General features: G+C 43.5%; 1 long non-coding RNA gene across 1 annotated transcript in view; it reads left to right on the top strand.

The window, feature by feature from the left end:
* The first annotated feature begins 8,998 nt into the window (after positions 1 to 8,998).
* The window catches only part of LOC310905110, a 117,577-nt gene continuing 106,185 nt past the window's right edge, over positions 8,999 to 20,390 (top strand). The window contains exons 1-2 of the long non-coding RNA XR_014588786.1: positions 8,999 to 11,125; positions 16,854 to 16,958. This is a non-coding gene — a long non-coding RNA (uncharacterized lncRNA). The remainder of the gene's footprint in view (positions 11,126 to 16,853; positions 16,959 to 20,390) is intronic.

Genomic DNA, 20,390 nt, shown 5'->3' with positions numbered 1-20,390 from the left:
TGCTAAATAAATAAATTCCTGACTTTCTCCCTTTGGGTATGTGTTCAAATATAGAAAGAGTGTTTATGTCAGAATATGTTGTGCTTAAGCATGCTTTGAAGAATGTATCCTTTTTTACCTTGTAGGAATTTCTAATGGAATTCATTTCCAAACATCTCAGTTTTGTAAAACTGTAGGTCAGAACCGATGTATTTATCCATACAGCTTTTACAGGGATAGCTTAATCTGGGCACATCCATACCTTGAATTTGAAGTCTGTTGTATTTAATAGGGTGATAGCTAAGTTTATTCTCTGGGATTTGTGCAGTGATTTTATTTCCTGCAAAAGGAACAATATGAACTCTAGCAACCCTAACCCTAATTATGACCCTAACTCAACACCTACATTCCTAATTTCTCCCATCAAAAAGTGATCACAATTGAAGCCTTTTAGTAGACCTGAACTCCCTTGGGGAGCCTTTACGCAAACCCACACACAACAGGAGTCTGTGCTTTCTCTCTTTCCAAACAACCCTAACTGTAACCCTAACCCTAATTATGACCCTAAAAAACACGTACGTCACCAGTTTCTCCCATCAAAAAGTACTCCCAATGGAAGCCTTTTTTGAGAAACAAAGTTGTGTTGTTACAATAGAAGGTGTTTACACAGTGTAAAATTCCACTAATCTTGCATATTCAAAAGTGATTGTACAGGCCTATGAGTAGCATAGAAGTGAGGAGTTTGTTAGGAAGCCAAGGAGAAGGTTCCATTGTCCCAAAATAGGGAGGATAGATAAGAAAAACAGGACCGAGCAGTGTGAAATCAGTAAAAACAAAAATTACATAGTAGAAGGAAATAAAAAAGAAAAAGGAGAAATTAACGGTTGGTCAAATAAAATTGTGTATATATGGTATACAAAGGCGTCGACTGGATCGTGAACCTGTAGTACTCAGCCAGTGAGGAAACAGGAGAAATCAGGTGTTGGGTAGCAGGGAATACAAGGTTATGATAAACTTCCACTGTGTGCTCCTGCTTGCAGGATGCCTGCCGTTGGAACCACAAGTAAAATAGCTTCACAGAAGATCCTGTCTGAAGAAAATTATCGAGACTTCTTCTCACAATCTGGGGCCTTGTCCGGGATCTTGTTGACTACTAGAGAGTTCTTGCCACCATGGACAGGAAGGTGCACCCCCGCCGATGTCAGTGGTCATGTCGGGGTTAGTATGTTGTCTTGGTATGGCTGACAAAGGACCGAGACTGATAATCTGAAGACAGACTCTGCGAAGCACTGGAGAGAAGGGAGGCCACTACAGACACACCACAGGCACAGGGATAACTGCTCATAACCTGGACCGGGAATTCTCTGCATGGACCGAGGAAAGGCAAACTTTACCGTATGTTGCCTCAGGGTGGGTTCAGGGAAACTGGAGTGGAGTGTGAATGAGATGCACTTCCAGTGCGAAGCGAGTGTGGAGTCCTATGCCGCAGTTCTGTAGTTCTGTGAGGGGTGCGGCCGGAGACGGACGAAGCGAAACATAGATGACTGAAAGAGAGTCTCAGGGGCTTCTGCTTGCTGGGACACTGCGTTTTCTCTCTCTCCAAACACCAACAATCTAAATTAAATAATCTAATTATGACCCCAAGAAAACACACAAGTTGCCAAATTGTTGCATCAGAAAGTGCTCCCAATGGAAGCCTTCAGGTATACATGCAATCCCTTTGGGAGCCTTTACGCAACCCCACAAACAACAGGACTCTGCGCTCTCTCTCTTTCCAAACAACTCTATAAACGTAATCCTAAACCTAACCCTAAATTGGACCCTAAAAACCATGTACGGACCACTTTCTCCCATCAAAAAGTGCTCCCAAGGGAAGCCTTTGGTTACACCTGCACTCCCTTTGGGAGCCTTTACGCAACCCTTTACGCAACCCCACACACAACAGGACTCTGCGCCTTCTCTCTTTCCAAACAACCCTAAACATAACCCTAACTGGAACTCTAAACCTGACCCTAAAAAACACGTATGGTGCCACTCTCTCCCATCAAAAAGTGCACCCAAGGGAAGCTTTTGGGTACACCTGAACTCCCTTTGGGAGCGTTTGCGCAATCCCACACACAACAGGACTCTGCTTTCTCTCTTTCCAAATCCCAACAACTGTAACCCCCTAACCCGTTGTGCTTCCTTTGTGAGTACTTTCATCCTAGTATATAGAGAGATGGCGCCAGTTCATTTCTTTTTGATATTTCTTTGATGAGTTTGATATAAAACTAATGCAGGGCAGACGAAATTCCTGAGTTGATTAGGTCACTTGCTTTTTGCTTTTTCATTTCTTCATCCATCCAAATGGATAATGTTTGCTCATTTCATTTACATAGAGCTGCCATTTAAAGTGGCTGCCTCTTGTCCAACGTACCAGCATTGTCTAGGAAAAATTGCTGTGTTCCAAGTAAGCGTCTATAGGCATTATTCTGTTTAATCATCTACATCTAGTGGTTGTTTTGGATATTAGGGTTTAATAACAGTATTTACTTTTTAGCCTTTTTATTGTTTGTGAAGATAGGTTTGTGATATCTTTTTTTTTCCTGTTTGAACTGTTCTGCTTAATATTGTCCAATACTTTAGTTGTCTTATTTTCATTAGTAATGGCATCCATGTGAGGAAGTGGTGGCAGAGGTCTTGTGTAGTCTTCTGAAAATGGTCCTTTTCTGTTAGTATGTTATAGTAGTCAAAACGTATCAGGAAGGTATAGTGAATAAAAATTAAAGACAACTGAGTTGCAGAAGCCAGGAATAATCTTTTGACTGGGCTTGTTCACTTAGCCAGAAATTAAAAATATAATCCAAGTGAAAGTTTTAATCATTTTGAGGCATAAAAGTAGTGTCCAGACGTATACTTATGCCTAAATACTTGACTTTGGTGTGGATGCACTGTTGACAAGAAATGATAAAATATAAACACTTACGGCCACACAGTCTCTTACATGATTTATCAGTTTAGAAAGTGATTTTTAGCATATTGTTGAGCACTGTCTTGTCTCATCCTCTCCAGAGGCTGCATAGTAAATACCATACAGAGAAGTTTTCAGGATCGTAAATCCACCAGTTTCCACAATCTGTATCTTCTGTCCATTGGGCTACATAATTTCTGCTGAATTTCAGTCTTGCTGCTCCTCACTTGGCTAAGTGTAAAGTGCATTTCCACTTTTTTTGTAGATGTAGCAGCACATCATTTGTTCTAAACAGGATTTAACTGAGGGGACATGGTTACTTAGTGCTGTTCCAGCTTAGGAAGGAGTGGTTCTGCTAGGAAACTTGTGTTGCAATTAGTAGCTGGTCATCATCCTGGGATGATGGAGCTGTGTACAAAAGAAAACCAGACAGTCTAGATGACCTTTTCCCACCTTTTGCCTTCTGCACAAGGGGGAATTCACAGGTGAGAACTTGTTTTATTAACTTGGTATGAAGCTGGAAGAAGAGGAGAGAAGAGGATAAAACAGATCAGATTTAGGTCACTGGTAGATAGAGAGATGGTTCGGTTGCTGCCCATGAAGGAAAGATTGCCATCAGCTCCAGATCTCCCAAGAGACATTGTTTGCTGAGCTTCTGTGATGAGACGGTTCAGAGCTAGTGTCAGTCTGGATGGTTCATTAGTTTAAATGTCTGGTTTTGGGAGGCATGTTCTCAAGCTAAGGCTTCTAAATATAAAATAGCCTTGTGAAGTTTTTATCTTATGAATATTCACTTGTTGAATTTACATTTTGTTTTTCATCTCTGAGCTTCCAGAACAGAGCCTTACACAGAGGACAGCCCTCCCGTCTGTCTGAATAAACTCTGGAAACATTTTTGTGAAAGTAGTACCTTGTTGTTTTACGTGTCCGTACTCTTTAGTTAATTTCTTTCAGAACACTTTGAAGGTCCAGCCGTTGTCACAGGCAAGCTCTAATAATCTAGGACTCCAGCAGAATTTTGCTCTTATGTTCACCCTTGAATGTGCTTACAGCGGTGGACGTGCAGGTGGAACTGTTAATGCAATTTGACCTTGAGAGCCTGAGATTATTAGGGCAGCTGTTCTCTGTACAGCAAGTTCTTGATAAACTTGGGAGAAAGCAAATGCATCTGATGCATGCTTGTCAGACATCTGGAGTGGATGGTCTGGAACTGCAGGGAGGACCATCTATTAGAATGGAGAGCTATCAGTAAAACTAGCAAAGATACCTGCCTTCTCTATTTCAACCATGGTTGTCACCATGCTTCATGACCTCTTCTGAGAACAATAGCTATTGCAGTTGGTCCTGTGCATACACTGAAATGATTCTTAAAAGAATAGAGGACATAAATAAGGGTACGCATTCTTCACAGCCTCCCTCTCCCTAAAGCCCTTGGATGCTTGATTGCTTCTAGACAGAAGATTTTGTTATTCTTTTCTCATTTTTGTTTCCAGTTATGAATTAAGTTATTTCCTAATATGGATTAATGTGGTGGCTAGTGGAACTGAATTGATGCAATGGCTCCAAAAAAAGACTTTTAGCCAGTAGATTCTAATTAAAGCAACTTTTATTTTTTCAGAAGAGAGAAAAAAATCCTTCAAAGAGCTCACTTGCTTTGTATCAGATGAATATATATGCAATAATTTGCCAGCCTGATAGAGACAGAAGTTGAAATATGCTTGGAGCAGTTATATTCAACCATATGTAAGCGCTGGCACTACCTGGAGCTTATTTCTCCCACAAGGTGATATTTCCACCGTGTAATTTTGCCGTAGGCAGTATTAGGGAGAATGTGTCTGAAAATTTGTCAAAATGGCTTTCTGTCAGAAGATTCCATTTTAGTCTTGCCCATGGGGAAAAGTGCATAGATTTACTTGAAAATTCACAATTCTCGGTTTTGACCAGCTTAAGTTTTCAGGGCAAGTCCATATGCCCGATTGCAGAAGCACTTGCATTTACAAATCCTACCCTCAGGTTCTCTAGGGAGAACGTTTCTTTGATCTTCCAATTTCATCCATGTGTCTAGTTTCTCAAGCAGAGGGGGAGGAGAGGAGCTTTTCCTGGTACAACTCTGTTTTGGGGAGGCAAGAACAAACAAAAGAGGTTGGATATTATGAGAAATTTCTTGTCAGAGTGGTTAGACGTTGGAACAGGTTGCCCAGGGAAGTGGTGAAGCCACTGTTGCTGGAGGTGTTTAATGAAAGGGTAGATGTGGTACTTAGGGACATGGCTTAGTGGGCAATATTGGTGGTAGGTGTACAGTTGGACTAGATGATCTTGGAGGTCTTTTCCAACATTTGATTCTATGAAAAAAACCTCAATCCACTACAAACATTATTTTATTAAATCTAGCTACCAAAATTTCACATGTATGGTAGTGACCAAAGTTGGGTGCAACCATGAAGACAGTGGGAAGGGGTCTAGGCTGAAATTAAGGAGCTGAACTGTCATGATGTGACATGGACGGGCTGTTCATTTTATGCCCTGCATTTAACTGGGGGTGGGGATGGGCGAATTCCTTTGTCTCTAAACATCTCACATCCAAATCTGCCTTGTAATGTCGGACTGGGAAATCGCTGCTTAGGAGAACAAAGAGACATTGCAAATGCAGCTTCCATTGCAGGTGCCAGGAGCATTTTGTAAAGAAAATTTCTTCTGTATGAGTAAATCTGTTTAAGAAGCCTGACCGATTTAACTCATTGCCTGACCCACAGCCATCCTCAGCAGGAGAGGGAGGTGGAATGGATGAATTGCAGCTAACACCTAGTACCCTCAAGACTTAATTGAAAAATGTGCTAGTTAAGTATACAGGAGTCTCAGTAATACAGGAGTATACTGGAATCTGTTTTGTTTTGTTTTGTTTTTTTTCCCCCTATAACTGCCCTAGAACAGCCCTCCATAATTCCTTACCCTTACTGTCCTAAATACTAAAGAGCCTGTTAGTCCCAGTTTGGAGCATTTGGGCTCTCTGTTCAAGGGAGTTGTACCCTGTCGCTCCCTACACAGCACGATGAGTTATACCTCTGAAAATCCTTCCTTTACAACATCCCCTGGTTGTTTAAAACAAACAAAAACCAAGAATACCCTTTCCCTGTTTCTCTCTGGTCCCTTGCACCTAGGCTGGCTGTATCTGTGAAGCCCCAAAACCTGTAAGTGATGCTGTTTGCCTGTCTGTCAGAGAAGCTTTTAAATCTGAGTGTAAAATGAGACTCCTACAGCAGTAAACAGAGCGATCATATACCTCCTTTGAAGTTACCATTTAAATAACCTCCCGGGCTTCACTAATGCAGGAAGCGAGCAAGAGGAAATAATTCCTTCCTTCTCTCCTCCTCCTCTTCAGCTCCCCTCTCTGAAGCAGGAAAATGAAAATGAATTCTGTGGCAGAGGAGGGACACTGGATTTCATGGTATTGCAGAAGAGATGAATGGCTCTCACTTGCAGCTTAGTTAATAAGTCAGCACGTTCATTCAGGGACACAATTTATTAACCCATAAACACTGCAGATGATGGTGTTATCACTGTGATAAAGTATTTTTAATTTGCTGTATAATTTATAAGGTAGTTGCTACATCAGAGGGGAGCCTGTGTCTGCTCATGTGTCCAGGTCCTGGGTTGGTCCTAGGAAAGGAAGTGAGGACCTAAGAAATAAAAAGGGAGAGGTCCCAGCAGAATTATAGGAACAGAGCTGGCTGCAGACCACTTTTTGCTGTTTCTCTGTCACTGTGGGTTTTGCTGGTGCTGCTGATTCCTGAAACGGGACGGATGTCTGTTTCCAGGCCTCCAGTTCTGCACCTGAATTGAACCTTGGACTTTCCCAAAGACACATACACATAGCAAGAGTGTAAACGAGCGTGCATAACATCTGACAGCACCAGGGGTGTTCAGTGCTGTGCTGCAAAGGAGGTCATCCTGTCCCGAATGGGCTGCTGCTGTTTAACGTGGATGGCAGCATTATGTGTTCCTGATATTATAGCATGGTCTTCTCTGGGGCTGATGCCTTACACCTACCAAACAGGAGCACAGCCTTCTGCAGCCGTTGCAGTTAGTGTGTGCAGCAATGCTGCAATGGGACGGCAGGCTTACAAAGTGCTGGAGGGATTGAGACTAAGATACCCAGGACCTTGGAGAAGTAGCACTCTTAATTGCCTGGGTGTTAAATGTTTGCCAGGTAGTTTAAGTAGTCAATATGTAAATGAGTTCACTTCTTTGTTAAGTGATTTTTTAAATAGTAAGATTTGTTCAAATAATTAAGTAGTGTAGCCTATTAACTGGAGAATGCCCTAAAGACATCTCCGAGTAAGTCTGAATCTTACCAAGCTGCCTGAGGTCAATTTCTCCTGGGATCAAAGGATGCAGTACTCACAATTCCCGTGTTTTCACTCTGTTCTTAATCAAGTGTTAGGGGCTTATCTTATGTAAGGAAAAATATGTTCATGCCTGAACATGTTACTACCTGGTCTTTGGCCTGACTGAAAACGTTGGGAATTTCCAAGGCAATTATACCTATGCTAATCATAATTTTCTCCTTAGTCTAGGAGTATCTGTCCTTATGTCTGTGTTGATGTTGAGTTGCTGAACAATTTGATTAGGTGCTTTGAATAAGCTGTGTAATTATGCCACAGATATTCCTGATGCATACATTATTTTCATTATCTAAGTTATCACCACCCATTGTTACTGTTGTAGTGCAGTAATGTTTAAAGGCTGCTATTAGAACTGGAGCTCCATTGTGCTAGGTATTGCACAGACATTTACTAAGCTGCAATCTCTGTCCTGGAAAGATTACAGCTTTATTGTACTGATGTACAACAGCCCATTATATGAATTACTTCATGTAACGTCACTGAGGTTGAAAAGCCCTGCTAGTAAGGGATTAGTTGACTCCATATGCCCAGAAGGGAAACCACCATGGTGCTACCAGCATAGAGCACCTGACTGCTGCTGTTTTTTATTTGTTTGTTTGTTTGTTTTTTAATCCTGGGGCTCTGTTGCCTTACTCTGACAACTTGTAGCTCTGTCAGCTTCCCTTTGTCTGTGGGATGGGAGTGGGCTCTGTAGCACCAGAAACTGGGAGCAGTTGCTCTATAGTCTGGCTTGTCTCCTTCTGGTCTTAATATATCCATTAATCTCAAGACAGGGAACAGGTTGCCCAGGGAGGTGATGGAGTCACCATCCTGGGGGGGGGGGGGGGGCGGGGCGTGTTAAGGTTGGATGTGGCAACCTTACTTACTGGGGCATCTCTTGGCTCTCCGGAGCTTCGTTGGATGGCAGTTGTAATTTATCTACCAGGTCTGAGCCAGCCATAATCTTATTTTTTGTTGTTGTTGTTCTACTTTTATTTTATTTATTTAATTAGACAAGCCATCCCTTCAGCTAAGGAGGTGTTTTTGTGCCAGCAGAAGGCAGCATCAGATCTCAAAGTAGCACCAGCCTCGTTGGTGCCAGTTTCTGATCAGTCTCCTGCTGCCATCTCTCAGCCACTTGATTTACTCTCCTCCCAGCAAATCTACCATAAATTCTGTCTGATCCCTTCCAGAGGTTCTCTGTTGTCACCTTCCCGTTTTAGTTTAGCAGTGATACTCACACCTGGATTTTTGTAGTCTCCTGGTTCAAATGAGGCCTTATAGCTTGAGGTGCACAGTATAGGGAAAGAGCAGTAGGTTGGTTATCGTCCATGGTCTTCTTCCAGCTAGCTACTGGACAGTCTGCACAGTTCTCAGACATTGGATGTAAGACAAGTGTCAGGCATTGTCAGTATTGTAGCCCTTCTTGATATGTGGTTTTAAGTATTGCATGGAGTAAAAATACATATAGTAAAAGGGTTTCTGGTAAAGGCAAGACATTTCCCACATTTCCCACAAACTCACTGTTTCCACAAAAAAGAACAAAAGCAAAAAAATAACATAAAATAAGGTGCTCAAAATAGTTCTGTGGGTTCCATAGTGGAAATGGCCTAGCAGATCCTTTAACCCATGAAGACAGCAGTGATCCTGAGTCCACCTTTGTCCTTATTCTTTGAGTGTTACCAGTTCTGAGGCTTGTTGGACAGCATTTAGGAAGCAGTGCTTTGAAGTGTGCTTGGAACTGGCTGCTTCTGCTTTTTCGGTGAGTCCTCCTGAGGGTGGAAGATTAGAGCCAGGCCATCCTTTCATATCTGCAGCATCGGTTTCTTTTTTATCAAATGCATTTTATTGCAAGGTGAATTCTTTCCCAGCTTTTTGTACTTCGCCAGATTCCCTTGACCTTGAGACAGTCAATGATGAATCATATGAGTCCCCACTGAAAACACTGCGGAAGCCAGAGGAATGCCAACCTCACTGTGTAGTACATAAAGTCAAAATATTTTAAGCCCAAAACTGATGGGTATGATTCTTCCATTTTAATCTGCACCTTCAGATTAAAAAGCTGTTAAAAGCTTCGATTTGTCTTGATGCATCTGCTGCTTCATGACCAATGAATGCTATGTCCAGGACTGGAGGGTATGGGTAGGAGGATGATGTTTTCTGATAAATATATCTGATGGTATTTTATGTTCAAGTAAAAAAAAATAAAAATTAAAAAGCCTGTTATAGAAAATGATTCATCTGTTAGAGAGACTGCTGGAACAGCATCTAGTACTCCTCTGACTGACGGACAAGTAATGTCTAAAAATTCCATAAACCACTAACATATGCACAGTTACCTTTTGCTTCTGCCTCTTAGTTGTGTTTCCCTCTGCTGTGCTAAGACTGTGTTAGATTGCAACTGCAAAATATCATCTTGTAATATGTTATGTATTAGACCTCTTATTCTGTAATTCTTTTGTACAGTTTTGTAGCTATATGACTAAATATGCAAAGTGTTTATATGAAAAACTATAAAGTTACAGGTTATTGGCATTTTTCAGTGTTAAAGGTTCAATGAGTCAAATTCTGTGCTGAGGGGAATCAATGATTTGATATAAATTTATTGGTGTTAGAATGAGGATTTCCAGAGTAAACTGGGAGGCTATAAACATGCTCAAAAACATAGCTGGTAGAGCAAGTCTATAAAACCTTTGAAATGATACAAATTCATAAATATTAGGCTTCTTCCTGTCAGACTACTGTGATCTGTGGTGGCACCAGTGTTAGGAGGAGGAGAGGTGCAAAGGCTACAAAAGGCAAATATTATTTCTGGAAATGGCTGGTGGGACTTGGGTCTGCTTTTAGCAAGCATGAAATTTTGGGACTGAGGCCAAGTGCTATTTCCAGAGTTTGAGGATGACCCATGACTTGGATTAAGGGCTTGAATTTGATTTAGTTTAAATCTGAGGCTGAACTTAGTTGGCATCTTCTGGTTGGGATTCTAGGAAATCGAACCCTCACTGAAGCTTTGTTGACTGAAGTAAAATTCTGTTTTCAAATACTGGTAGGAAATCAAATGCTTTTGAGCCATCTTCCAACAAGAAAAAAAAAAAACCAAACTGGTGGCATTTAGATCTGACCTCAGTACCCTCATTTCTCCTGCATTTTGGACCTGGGGAGGGAGCAAGGAGAAGAGAAAGAGAGCTCTGGCAAATAGAAATTCAATTGGTTTAATATACAGACTATTTTGCTGCAGTCTAACTGGAGCCTCTTATTAAGAATCTGATGGTATTTCTAAACAGGGAGAGCTACTCCCTTGGTGGGGGCAATCTCCAATCATACACTAACATTGCTTTTGACATATTTATGACTCCAATAAAATCTCCCATCTGGTATATTTTAAAATAAAATTGAAAATTTATCACTTTCCTTTAGCTGGTTTGTCGTTCTCCCCGAGAGAAGATAGCCAGGCTGAGATTATTGCATCGGCAGTCTGTCAGCTGAAGTTAGGCAGAGGTGTGATTTAAATTTCAATACTTTCCACATTACAGCTGTCTGGGGTGGGGAAATTACAAGGAGGAAAGCAAAGAATCTCTTATTTGTATACATTAGTCTCCCCTGATTTTTTTCTTTTTTTTTTCTTTTTTTTTTTCTTTTTCCTAGCTGGGGCACCTGGGAAAAGAAAATATCCCCCATTTTTCTGGATTTCCATAACCTTGGCTTGGTCAGAGATGCTTGCAAGAGGATGAAGTAGAACCTGAGTGTCGTCTCTCCTGTTGCTTTACTGTTAGGCGAGGTTGTGACAGCAGGAAGAGATCCTTCTCCATATGAGGTACACTGCAAATTTATGGCATTTATATAGCTTACAGAGCTGGTCTTAAAGAGACTGTGATCTTTGGGAGAGCAGAGCTAAGGCATGTCATTTCCCTGACAAAGGACCAAGGGAGAGAGGTGGGTGGCATTTTGTGTATGTAAGCAAGTCTAGTCATCTCAGCAAAGCAGTAGATGTTTCTGGAGGCAGGAGTAAACATGCTCTGGATATGCTTGCATGTTTCTAAGCCTTTATGATGAGTTTAGGCCAGGCTCTTTAAATGGCATGCGACAGGTAAATGAATCACCTGCCACAGGATTTCTCTGAGTCTCTGTAGCTGAAATAGGTCAGGAAATTGAAGCAACTGAAGCTGAGTCCAGGCCAGGAATCTGGCCCCTAGTGCATCACTGGGATTTCACATGCAGCCTGTATTGGATGGAACCTGTGGAACAGAGATGACACATGAATAAGGTGCTTCCTGGCAAAATTATTTGCAAATCTTTCTGAAGTGGAAGACTGTCTCTTCACCTTTTGGGGCCCAGGGATGCCATGTGTTCTGCCTCATCCTTCTGACTGATAATAGAGCCGTGCCCACCTGGCTGGTGGCATTGCCCACGTCTGATTAGGTGCGTTTGTTCCTGTTGCATCAGCTGAGTGTTATCCAAGATCTTATCCCCCTTCATTCCCTCCAATTGCTTCATTGCTTACACTGCGACTGGAGCTACAGTGAACTTGTGACCAGTGTCCTTTGCTGTAGTCACAGCAGCAAGGCTGGAGGGCAGTGACTGCAGCCTTCACATGGGCATCTTAGTAACTTAGCCCTGCTGTAAGCTCTGAGCCCAGGTCCCCCCACTGGGGGGAGAAATGATGAACCTTCAAATGATCTCTTGGCGGTGCAGTGGTGTGATAGTCCTGACACAACAGCCTAGGTAGTTGTAGGTCTGTAGCTGGCTCTGGGGAATTAAACCCAGCAATGCTTGTGCTCACTCTGGGAGAGAATTAAATGTTATTAGTGGTTTATGAACTGTAGGTGTTGAACCTGTGTGGGGCCCGCTGGGACCTCAAACCCACTGTTCTATGTACTGTGGTGTGCCCTACAGGGAAAATGCAAACCAGTGCATAAGGGTTATTAAATGAAACCTGCACTTAAGACACATGAATTATCTGCAGAGCACATATAAACATTTTGTGCACGAGCTGTGGATTTGTGCAGCATGGTTTGGTTTTCTGAAGTGTGCACTTTGAGCTCATGTGCAATGGGCTTTTGTTCTTACGTGTATGTCTGCAGGTGAACATATGCTTAAGGGTCTGCCCGTGTGCATTGAGTATGCAGTTAATGTATGGAGAATTCTTTTGTAAGTACTGTATCTACGGCGCTGTGCTTTCTCCAGCGTACACGTTGTGTGCATACAACGCATAAATGTCACGTCGTTTGACTGTTCTGTTTTCTGGACTGAACAATTGAGGGTGTTTTTGGAGTGCATCAGATGTATTATTTCCTTTCATAGCAATCGTACATCTGCTAATGTCAAATTTATTCTGAGTTGTAAACTGGCGCAGTTCTTGATTGGATAGACCAAGATCTTTGTTGCACAGAATGAACGGATGTTTTATTTGCATGCTCAGTGTATGTATATTCCGAAAGCACACACGCTTTTGTTGTCTGCAGAAATAACAGGTGCTTTGCACTGAAAATAACCTGTGTTGTAAATGTTTGTGAAGGTGGGGGTTATAGCATTTATGCTCAGAGCCCGCAGCAAAAGTGTATTTTATCTCTAAAAATCAGCGTGCTCTGTGTTATGTTTGTGCAGTGTAAGCACATATTTTCCTGCATTTGCTGGCAGAGTTACAGAAGTGTTGAGTCTTCATATTGTTAAAATAACAGAAGAGTTGTCCACATATTTTCTAATTTTTTAAAATATCCTCCAGGTTCTGTGGTTTAAATTTCTGAGTGTCTGTCCAAGAGATATATGTCAAAACATCAGGAAGGATATTTAGGCAGTTATGTCAGTGGAATGGAACAAGGTTGTGAGTTAATGCTTTTCTGATGCAATAGAAAAGGGAAAATGGTGAAAAAGAGCCACAAATAAAATATAAAATGAACAAGATCAACCAAGGTAAAGTTGAGGTTTGTTCTTAAATTGGAGGCATCTACAACAAAAGAATTGAGATGACTATATTCCTATTTTATGCCATCCTGTGATCACGTCGTCCTGTCCCAGACCTCACAGCCTCTAGGGTCAGTCCCCAGGAACCAGGAAGGATGACGTAGTGCTTCCAGCCTTGTTCCTTCCTCTTTGGCTGTCCTGCCTGGTAGTCAGGTGCCTTGAAAAGGAGTTAAGGCCTTCATTATCCCACCATTTCTTTTCAATGACATTTTAAAGAGCTGACACAGAGTAGGCATGATTGAAGCACCTGCTGCTTTTCTCTGTAATTACCCAGTTTCCTTGTTGGGGCTGAAATTATTGCCCTGCAAGAGTGCAGCGTCCCTATTATCACGTAAGAGCCAAACACAAACCTGTCTGGCTGCAGCTGGCACCATTCCATGTAAAGACAAAAATGATTTTCCTTGGCTGCTGGGCTGTACTGCAGAGTACCCAAGCCCAGATTAAAGTGGTAGAGCTGGAGGGGAGGTGATGTGTGGCTTGAGATGCTTCTCAAACTGTAATTAGTCCTCAAACAGCCTTTGATGTGGATTAGCTGACTGGAGGCCTTGCCTGTAGCCTGGGGTAGGAGTAGAACACAGCCAGGATCTAAAAGGGGCAAAGCTGAGAAAAATTAAGAACGGGTTCAAGTCACAGTAATCAAGTGATGGTTGAGGGAAAGTCCTGGTTGTTGGACACATTCTGCAGCATTTGCTTCTTAGAAGGTATCCAAAGAGGGTCTGCAGCCATTGCCAAGGGAACTGCGTCTGGAGATGTGGGAAAACATGAAAGCTAGGAATAGTTAACATTTCTTGGCTTTTTTGCAAAAGGCAGGAGCGTGCCAGGGATTGTGTGAGACCCCAGAGGGAGTTGATGGGGATTCTTGTAGTATTTGTTGCCCAGCTGCTATTTTGACTTCAAATCCTTAAGAGTCAACAAATTACAAGGCCTGGAGCTTGAGTACTGTCCCCTGAGCCGAGTTCCCCATCTCCACCTGGACTCTAAATTGAGCTCCAAGACGGGTGCAGGAGCGTTAGCCAGTGGATGTGCAGAGGGAGAGAAGGAAGGAAAGAACAGGAGGATTAGGCTGAAGGATCACTGCAGTAAATGACTTCCATGCTCGGAGAGCTCGAAAGCCCTTTGTAATAAAGGAGGAGGCAAAACCAGACTCTGTGTAGCCTCTGAGCCGTGTGGATAAACCTTATCTCAGCCCACTGGGTTTTCGTGGAGCTCAGCTCTTACCCAGCTGCCTGCCCCTCGCTTCCCACTCCCCTTAGCAACATGGGCTGCCTCTCCCCTGCTTCCTCTCCCTCCTGCTCCTTGTGACAGGCGTAGAAACCCTGGGATCCCTGATGCTGGAATGGCATTTGGGCCTAGCTGGAATTGTTTATAAGCACAGAGCTTTGATGCTGTCTCCAAAGCCTCTGGAGAGCTGAGCAGGGCTATTTTTCATGTGATGCTTTTGGAGAACGTTATGGGAAAAGGTCAAGGGACATAGTGGGAATGGGTAGGTCACATACTCGTTGGTTTAGGGCACCGCGACAACATTGCTTCTTTAAGATCTCAGAGCCTGCTTTGTAAAAATAAGCACCTCTCACTGAGCTGCCTGGGAAAGAAGAGGGGCATGTCTCCTGCAAGCGGATGTTCACAGCCTTCCTCTGGGTTTGTTCTCTTGCCTTGGCAGTTGCTGCGTCTAAGTGTCCCTGTGAACCAGACAGATCCCTCAGACAGTGTGCAGCATTTTAAAAAGCTTCCTTGCTTACCACTTTGACCTTTGTAATACAAGGAGAAATTCTGTAAGAGCAGGGGCTGCCTCCTGCACCTGGCACCCGCTGTGGCTGTCCTTCAGCAGGGTTTGGGCACAGCACTGCAGGGTTCGTTGGTCCATCTCTGTGTCCTCCATGCTGGGTCTGTGGGCAAAAAGAGCTCCAGGGTGAAGATCTATTTGACACCTTCCCCACCCCCCTTTTTGTTTTTACATGCTGTCTTTGCTCGTTTAAATCTGGGATGAGGAGCAGTCCAGCAAGGATTGTCCGTCTCCCTTTCTTCCTCCCTGATGCATGCTGTCACACTGCAGATAACAGGCCGGGTGCGGGGAGTGTGTGAAGGAGCGGGAAGTAGAGGGGTGAGGTGCAAGTCATTTACATTGGAAGCAGAAGCTGAATGTGCATTTCCTTACTCTGTTGCCATCAATCACTCAAATTTCCTGTACACTATGGAATAGAGGAGTAGAGTTTGCTCATTCCCCATTTCCCCCAGGAATGGAAGCACTCATTTGTTTCACTGTCTAGAAGTGCTGATCACTCACAACATTTGTTTTTTTCAGACGCGTGCCATTCAGAAGCTGGCCTTTTCAGCTTCTTCCTTCTTGGCCTTCGGAAATATCTTCAGATCTCTGGCAGACCTGGAGAATCACACTGGTGCTCTGTCTCTGTTAAGGGACGGGAAGGTGCTGCTGCAGTACAGACAAGCCCACAGCCTTTAGAACAGGTGCTTTATTGCAGAGCACTGGCAAATACCCTGTGTTCTCCACAAAGCTCGTTGTTTTAACGTGTTCCTCTGATCTTGCACCCAATACAGCATAGTGAGGGCCCAAGTCCTGCTTGTCATTGAAAACCTTTGAGTAACTATTCTATGGGACTAACAAATCTGTTGAGAGAGAATTACAGCAGAGAATTATGTGGAAGAGAGAGACCAGCATGTGTTCACTTTACTTACAGCATACCCCTGTTGGAAGGCATGGGGACAGTAGTAGAAACATAGAGCATGGGACTGGGAAAAAATTAGAGGGAGAAAAAAAGGAGAAACAGAAGCGGAAAAAGGAGTAGGACAAACAGGAAACTGAATTAAAAGTCGTCTGACTCTTTTCGTAGGAAATAGCATAAATGAAATTAGTATGGAAGACAGCCCTGCCTACTGAAGAGGCAGAATATAAGAAATGACCCCGTGTGTGTGTTTATGATAATGTGTGGCGTACATCTGTGGGTTTTGGATGGTGTCTGGTCTCTGATCAAGAAGAAATGCCTTCCTATTATTTAACAATCTCTAATTAGCTATATTCTAGTTCCACAGAGGAGTTGACAATTCCTTTGCGGATGCGCTCAGGCAATGGCCAGTTCTGGAGATAGGGCAAAGCAAAGGGATGGGGTGCTATAAAGGTCTTGTGTGACTTTGGCATCTCTTGGCATCCCTGGGAAGCTTGGTTACAGCATGGTATCTCTGCAGCTTCCCTGACATGGCTGGGAGAGGCGTATTGGTAGGGTTCAATTCAATTGCTGTGACAAAGAAGCTGATGAGGCTCTGTGTCCTTGGAACACAGTCGTGGCCTGGAAATTTTTACTGGCTGTGGGGGGCTGAAATCCCATTCCCTTGGGTTGTGAGCTCAGCAGCTTTTGAGCCCAGCCATTGTGGGTCTGGGCAGAACCCGCAGGGGAGTCCTGTCAGGGAAAACCCAAGGGCTGGAAGGAAATGTTGCTGATGACTCAATAGGCAGAGCTCTTCCCTTTGTTGATGTTGGAGCTGAGCCACACAGACACGTCCCTCCATAATTACCTACTGGTTGCTTGAAGTTCGTGCTTTTTAACCACTGGCATTCTCGTTTGTAGTCCACACACCCAGACGTGTGATGCTGGAATCCATACACGAGCCCGGGTATTGCATCGATGCTTGCAGGCTCTGAGAAGAAAGGACGTGTTTGCCTCCGGGAAGAGGTGCGTTTGGCCCATGCGTGCACGTGTTATTGAGCCTGTACAGATGCTATGACAGTGCAGGAGATGATGTCAAGTGGCAGTGGTTTGGTGTTCGGGGGGGGTGTGGGACGGTTAGGTAGCGTGGATGGGGGAAGGGATGGACTGGGATGACAAAACATCATGACAGAGGGAGAAAAATCTCTGCCGTGTCCCACATTAAGCAACAGAGACCCTTAGTGGTCACCCGGTGTAAAACACAGTGCTGTGTGACTGATTGCTTTTTTTTTTTTTGTATTTGCTCATTTCAGACATGAATTCATGTAATAACTTGAACTTCAGAAACAAAAAGACATTCAATTTCAGTTGTTTTAACTGCTGTGAATAATTTCACTTCTGTTTTTTTTTAAGTTTCTTAATGGTCTATTTTGAAATGAGGAGGTGTTTTGTGAAACTGACACATTTTCAATCCTTATTGATCACCATATGATATTGCTGTATTTCAAGCAGCATCGCAATAACTGTGCTCTATGAAGTTATCACTTCAGATATTTTGGGGAATTTACTTCACCTGGTTTTGTGCTTGCATCCAGGCACACTGACTACCTTACCTCTTCTCCCCTGCTTCTAACCAGCCTGGTGTCAGAGTGAAACTGAATTTGGTGAATTAGCTGGCTGGATTTGCAACACCCTCACCCACCCTGCTAGCAAATGCACAGATAATCTGACAAATATTGCTGTTCCTAGAGGAGTTATTTCGATGTGATTAGCCTCTTTGCTGTGAGTGACAGTGGGGTCAGCCCACCCACACACTGCCTTCCTGTCTCGAGAGGCCTACTGGCGTGTGGGCCTCTGATGGCTCTCAGCCTCTCCGGAATGACTTTGGAAATAACCAGCATCAGGGAAATCATCCCAACTCCAAGGCTTTTTATGGGGTTTGCTCACTGTCATCTCGGTGGTGAGGGACTGCTGCCTTTCAGGAGACCTGTTGTCGCTTGATAAATGAATGACAGGCTGGCAATCAGGCAGGATGGGCTGCACATCTCTGAGGGGTGGCTCATTTGGGGTAAGCCACTTTAGGTAAACCACATGGGGATGTGGAAAACAAGGATAATGGTCTGACTTACCTTTGCAAAGAGCTTAGAGAGCTTGGCTGAAAAGTGTTTTGAAAGAGCTATGCTCTGTTACAGCGACACTACCTTTGCCTGCCCCCACCCCCAAGCTTCAGCGCAGTCAGACTTTCAGGACTCCCTGAGGACTCTGCCAGCAGGATTTCTTATTTTCCTTATTTTACTCTCTTCCAATGATGTTCAGCCACAATGTATATTACAAAATGATTATGGCCATGATTAGGGTGCTGCGTTATCACCACTCAGTGAACAGCCATTCCCTGGATTCCACTGGAATCCACTTTCACTCCTTGAAGTGGCAGGCCAAAACTAAAATGGTCCTGCAAAAAAAAAATAATCCAGAAAGCTGAGATTTCTTCTCAGCCCAAATTCCCTTCAGCATTTGTGTTATTAGCATTTATTATTATCTATCAATGCTCTAAGTAGCAAATTCTCTGAGGTCATGAGTCGTTACTTCATCAAGAGAAGCTGCAAATGAGGCTGCATGCAAACAGGTGAACGGGTGGGTTTAGAGCCTCCTGATCCTGAACAACTCCTCTGTAGCTGGAGAAAAGGTTCTGAGGGATCAGGCCTTGAGGCTGGTGTCTTGATCATCACTGTGAGACCTCTTCACAGAGCTTTCAACTCTTGGTCAACTGTCAGTAGAGTCCATCTGAGTAAATAGTCCTCCACTGAGCAGTCTTCTCTGCTCTTGTCCCAGGGGCCTCCACTGGGAATCTGCCTTATGCTCAAGCCCAGCCTCAGCACTGACAGCTCTGGTTTACGTACTGGTTTGCAGACAGTCTGCATCTGTAGCAGATCATGTATGTAAAACAAGTGGTGATTGTTTCTTTAAGGCCCCCCTCCTCTCTCTTCCCCTCTCTACTACTTCTCTCTTGATAATCCTGCTGATGCAGAATTTTTCTCTTGCTCAATTTCATTGCACCTGCTCATCTAAACCGGGCTGCATGGAGTTTGCTCAAACCAAGCTTCTATCTGACAGCAGAAGCAGCACCCAAAATCACATTCATACGCAGAGAAGAGTCATTACTATGAAGAGTGAAGCCTGGCTTAGGCAGCTTAGATACCTGGCTTAGGTGACCCATAGCAGCTAGACACTAAGTGAGGATGTGCCTTCAGTTAAAGGTCAAATCAACTGTCATGGGAAACTCAGGGATATTTCAGAGAGGCGGTAGTAAAACAGGAGGCTTTCCTATCATCCTACCTGATCTAGATATTCAGCCTGCCTCTGTGTCTTCATTATTGCTTTCTGTGCTCAGTGTGAACCTGCCTGTCCACCTACATATGCTAAAGGCATAGCACTCAGCTTGTCTTTTGTGATACTGAACCCGACTTGAAATTGGAATTACCATATTGTGCTGCACTTGCATCTTCAGGACAGGCTTGTACTCTCAAGCACCTGACATGTAAGCTGATTTGTCTTCATTCCTACTTTACCCTGAGTTAACTAACTTTGGTTAGCCAGCCTGCACTTAGAACACATCATTCCTGTTTTCTTCACCTTTCTGTTTAAACAGAAGGACTCGGAGATGGATAGGAAGGCCTCTGTGGCCAATTTTCGGGAGGCTGGACGTGTGGGGAGTGGTTGGAGGAAGCTGTGGGAAGCTGCCAAATGGACTGAGAAGCCTGAGGACATTGGGGCAGCAAAGGGTGGTGAAGATATCCCAGAGTCTGATACAAGAGAATAGATTTTAGGAGAGTGGTGGTGACCAGAGGCTCTGATTTAACCACAGTATTGGCTTAAGCATTATTGCACTTAAGCAAGCAGGGCTACGAGGCCTGGGCTGGGCCAACGCAGTAGTTCAAGGAAAAGCTGAAGTGTTCCCCAGGCCTTGTCAGATGACAAAATAACTGTGGTAAGGTTCAAAGTTTTACTGCAGGGAAAGCAGGGCTCCTTGGAGTCAGGGTGGGGGTTAATCAGTGTACATTCATCATTAATTTATGCGTGTAAGGGGGTTCTGGAGTACAGTTGCCATGCTGGTTTTGATAATGCTAACTGTATCCACCCCGCCAGCTGCTGCAGTGTCGTGGTAGTCTGTGTTGCTGCATGCAGAATTATGGTGTTTTTGTGGGAATATTATGTTCCCTGAATAGAGCCCCACAGAGCAATTTGCTTCATCCTTACAAACCCATCCAAATAACTGGCAGTGCCTTACAAATACAAAACAATTGAGCAAATAAATGTATTATACTGTACATCTGTGACAAAACAATGCTTTCATGTGCAAAGAGAAATGTGTTTGTTTAACTTATGGTCTCCCATTTGGAAATAAATGCATCCATTTAAATCAAAATGGGACGTTCTTCACTATTACAGTATTTTGCA

This window comes from Anser anser, assembly GCF_964211835.1.
Source record: "Anser anser genome assembly, chromosome: 10".
Lineage (NCBI taxonomy): Eukaryota > Metazoa > Chordata > Aves > Anseriformes > Anatidae > Anser > Anser anser.
Note: the sequence above shows the minus strand (reverse complement) of the source record. Positions and strands in the feature narration are given on the sequence as shown.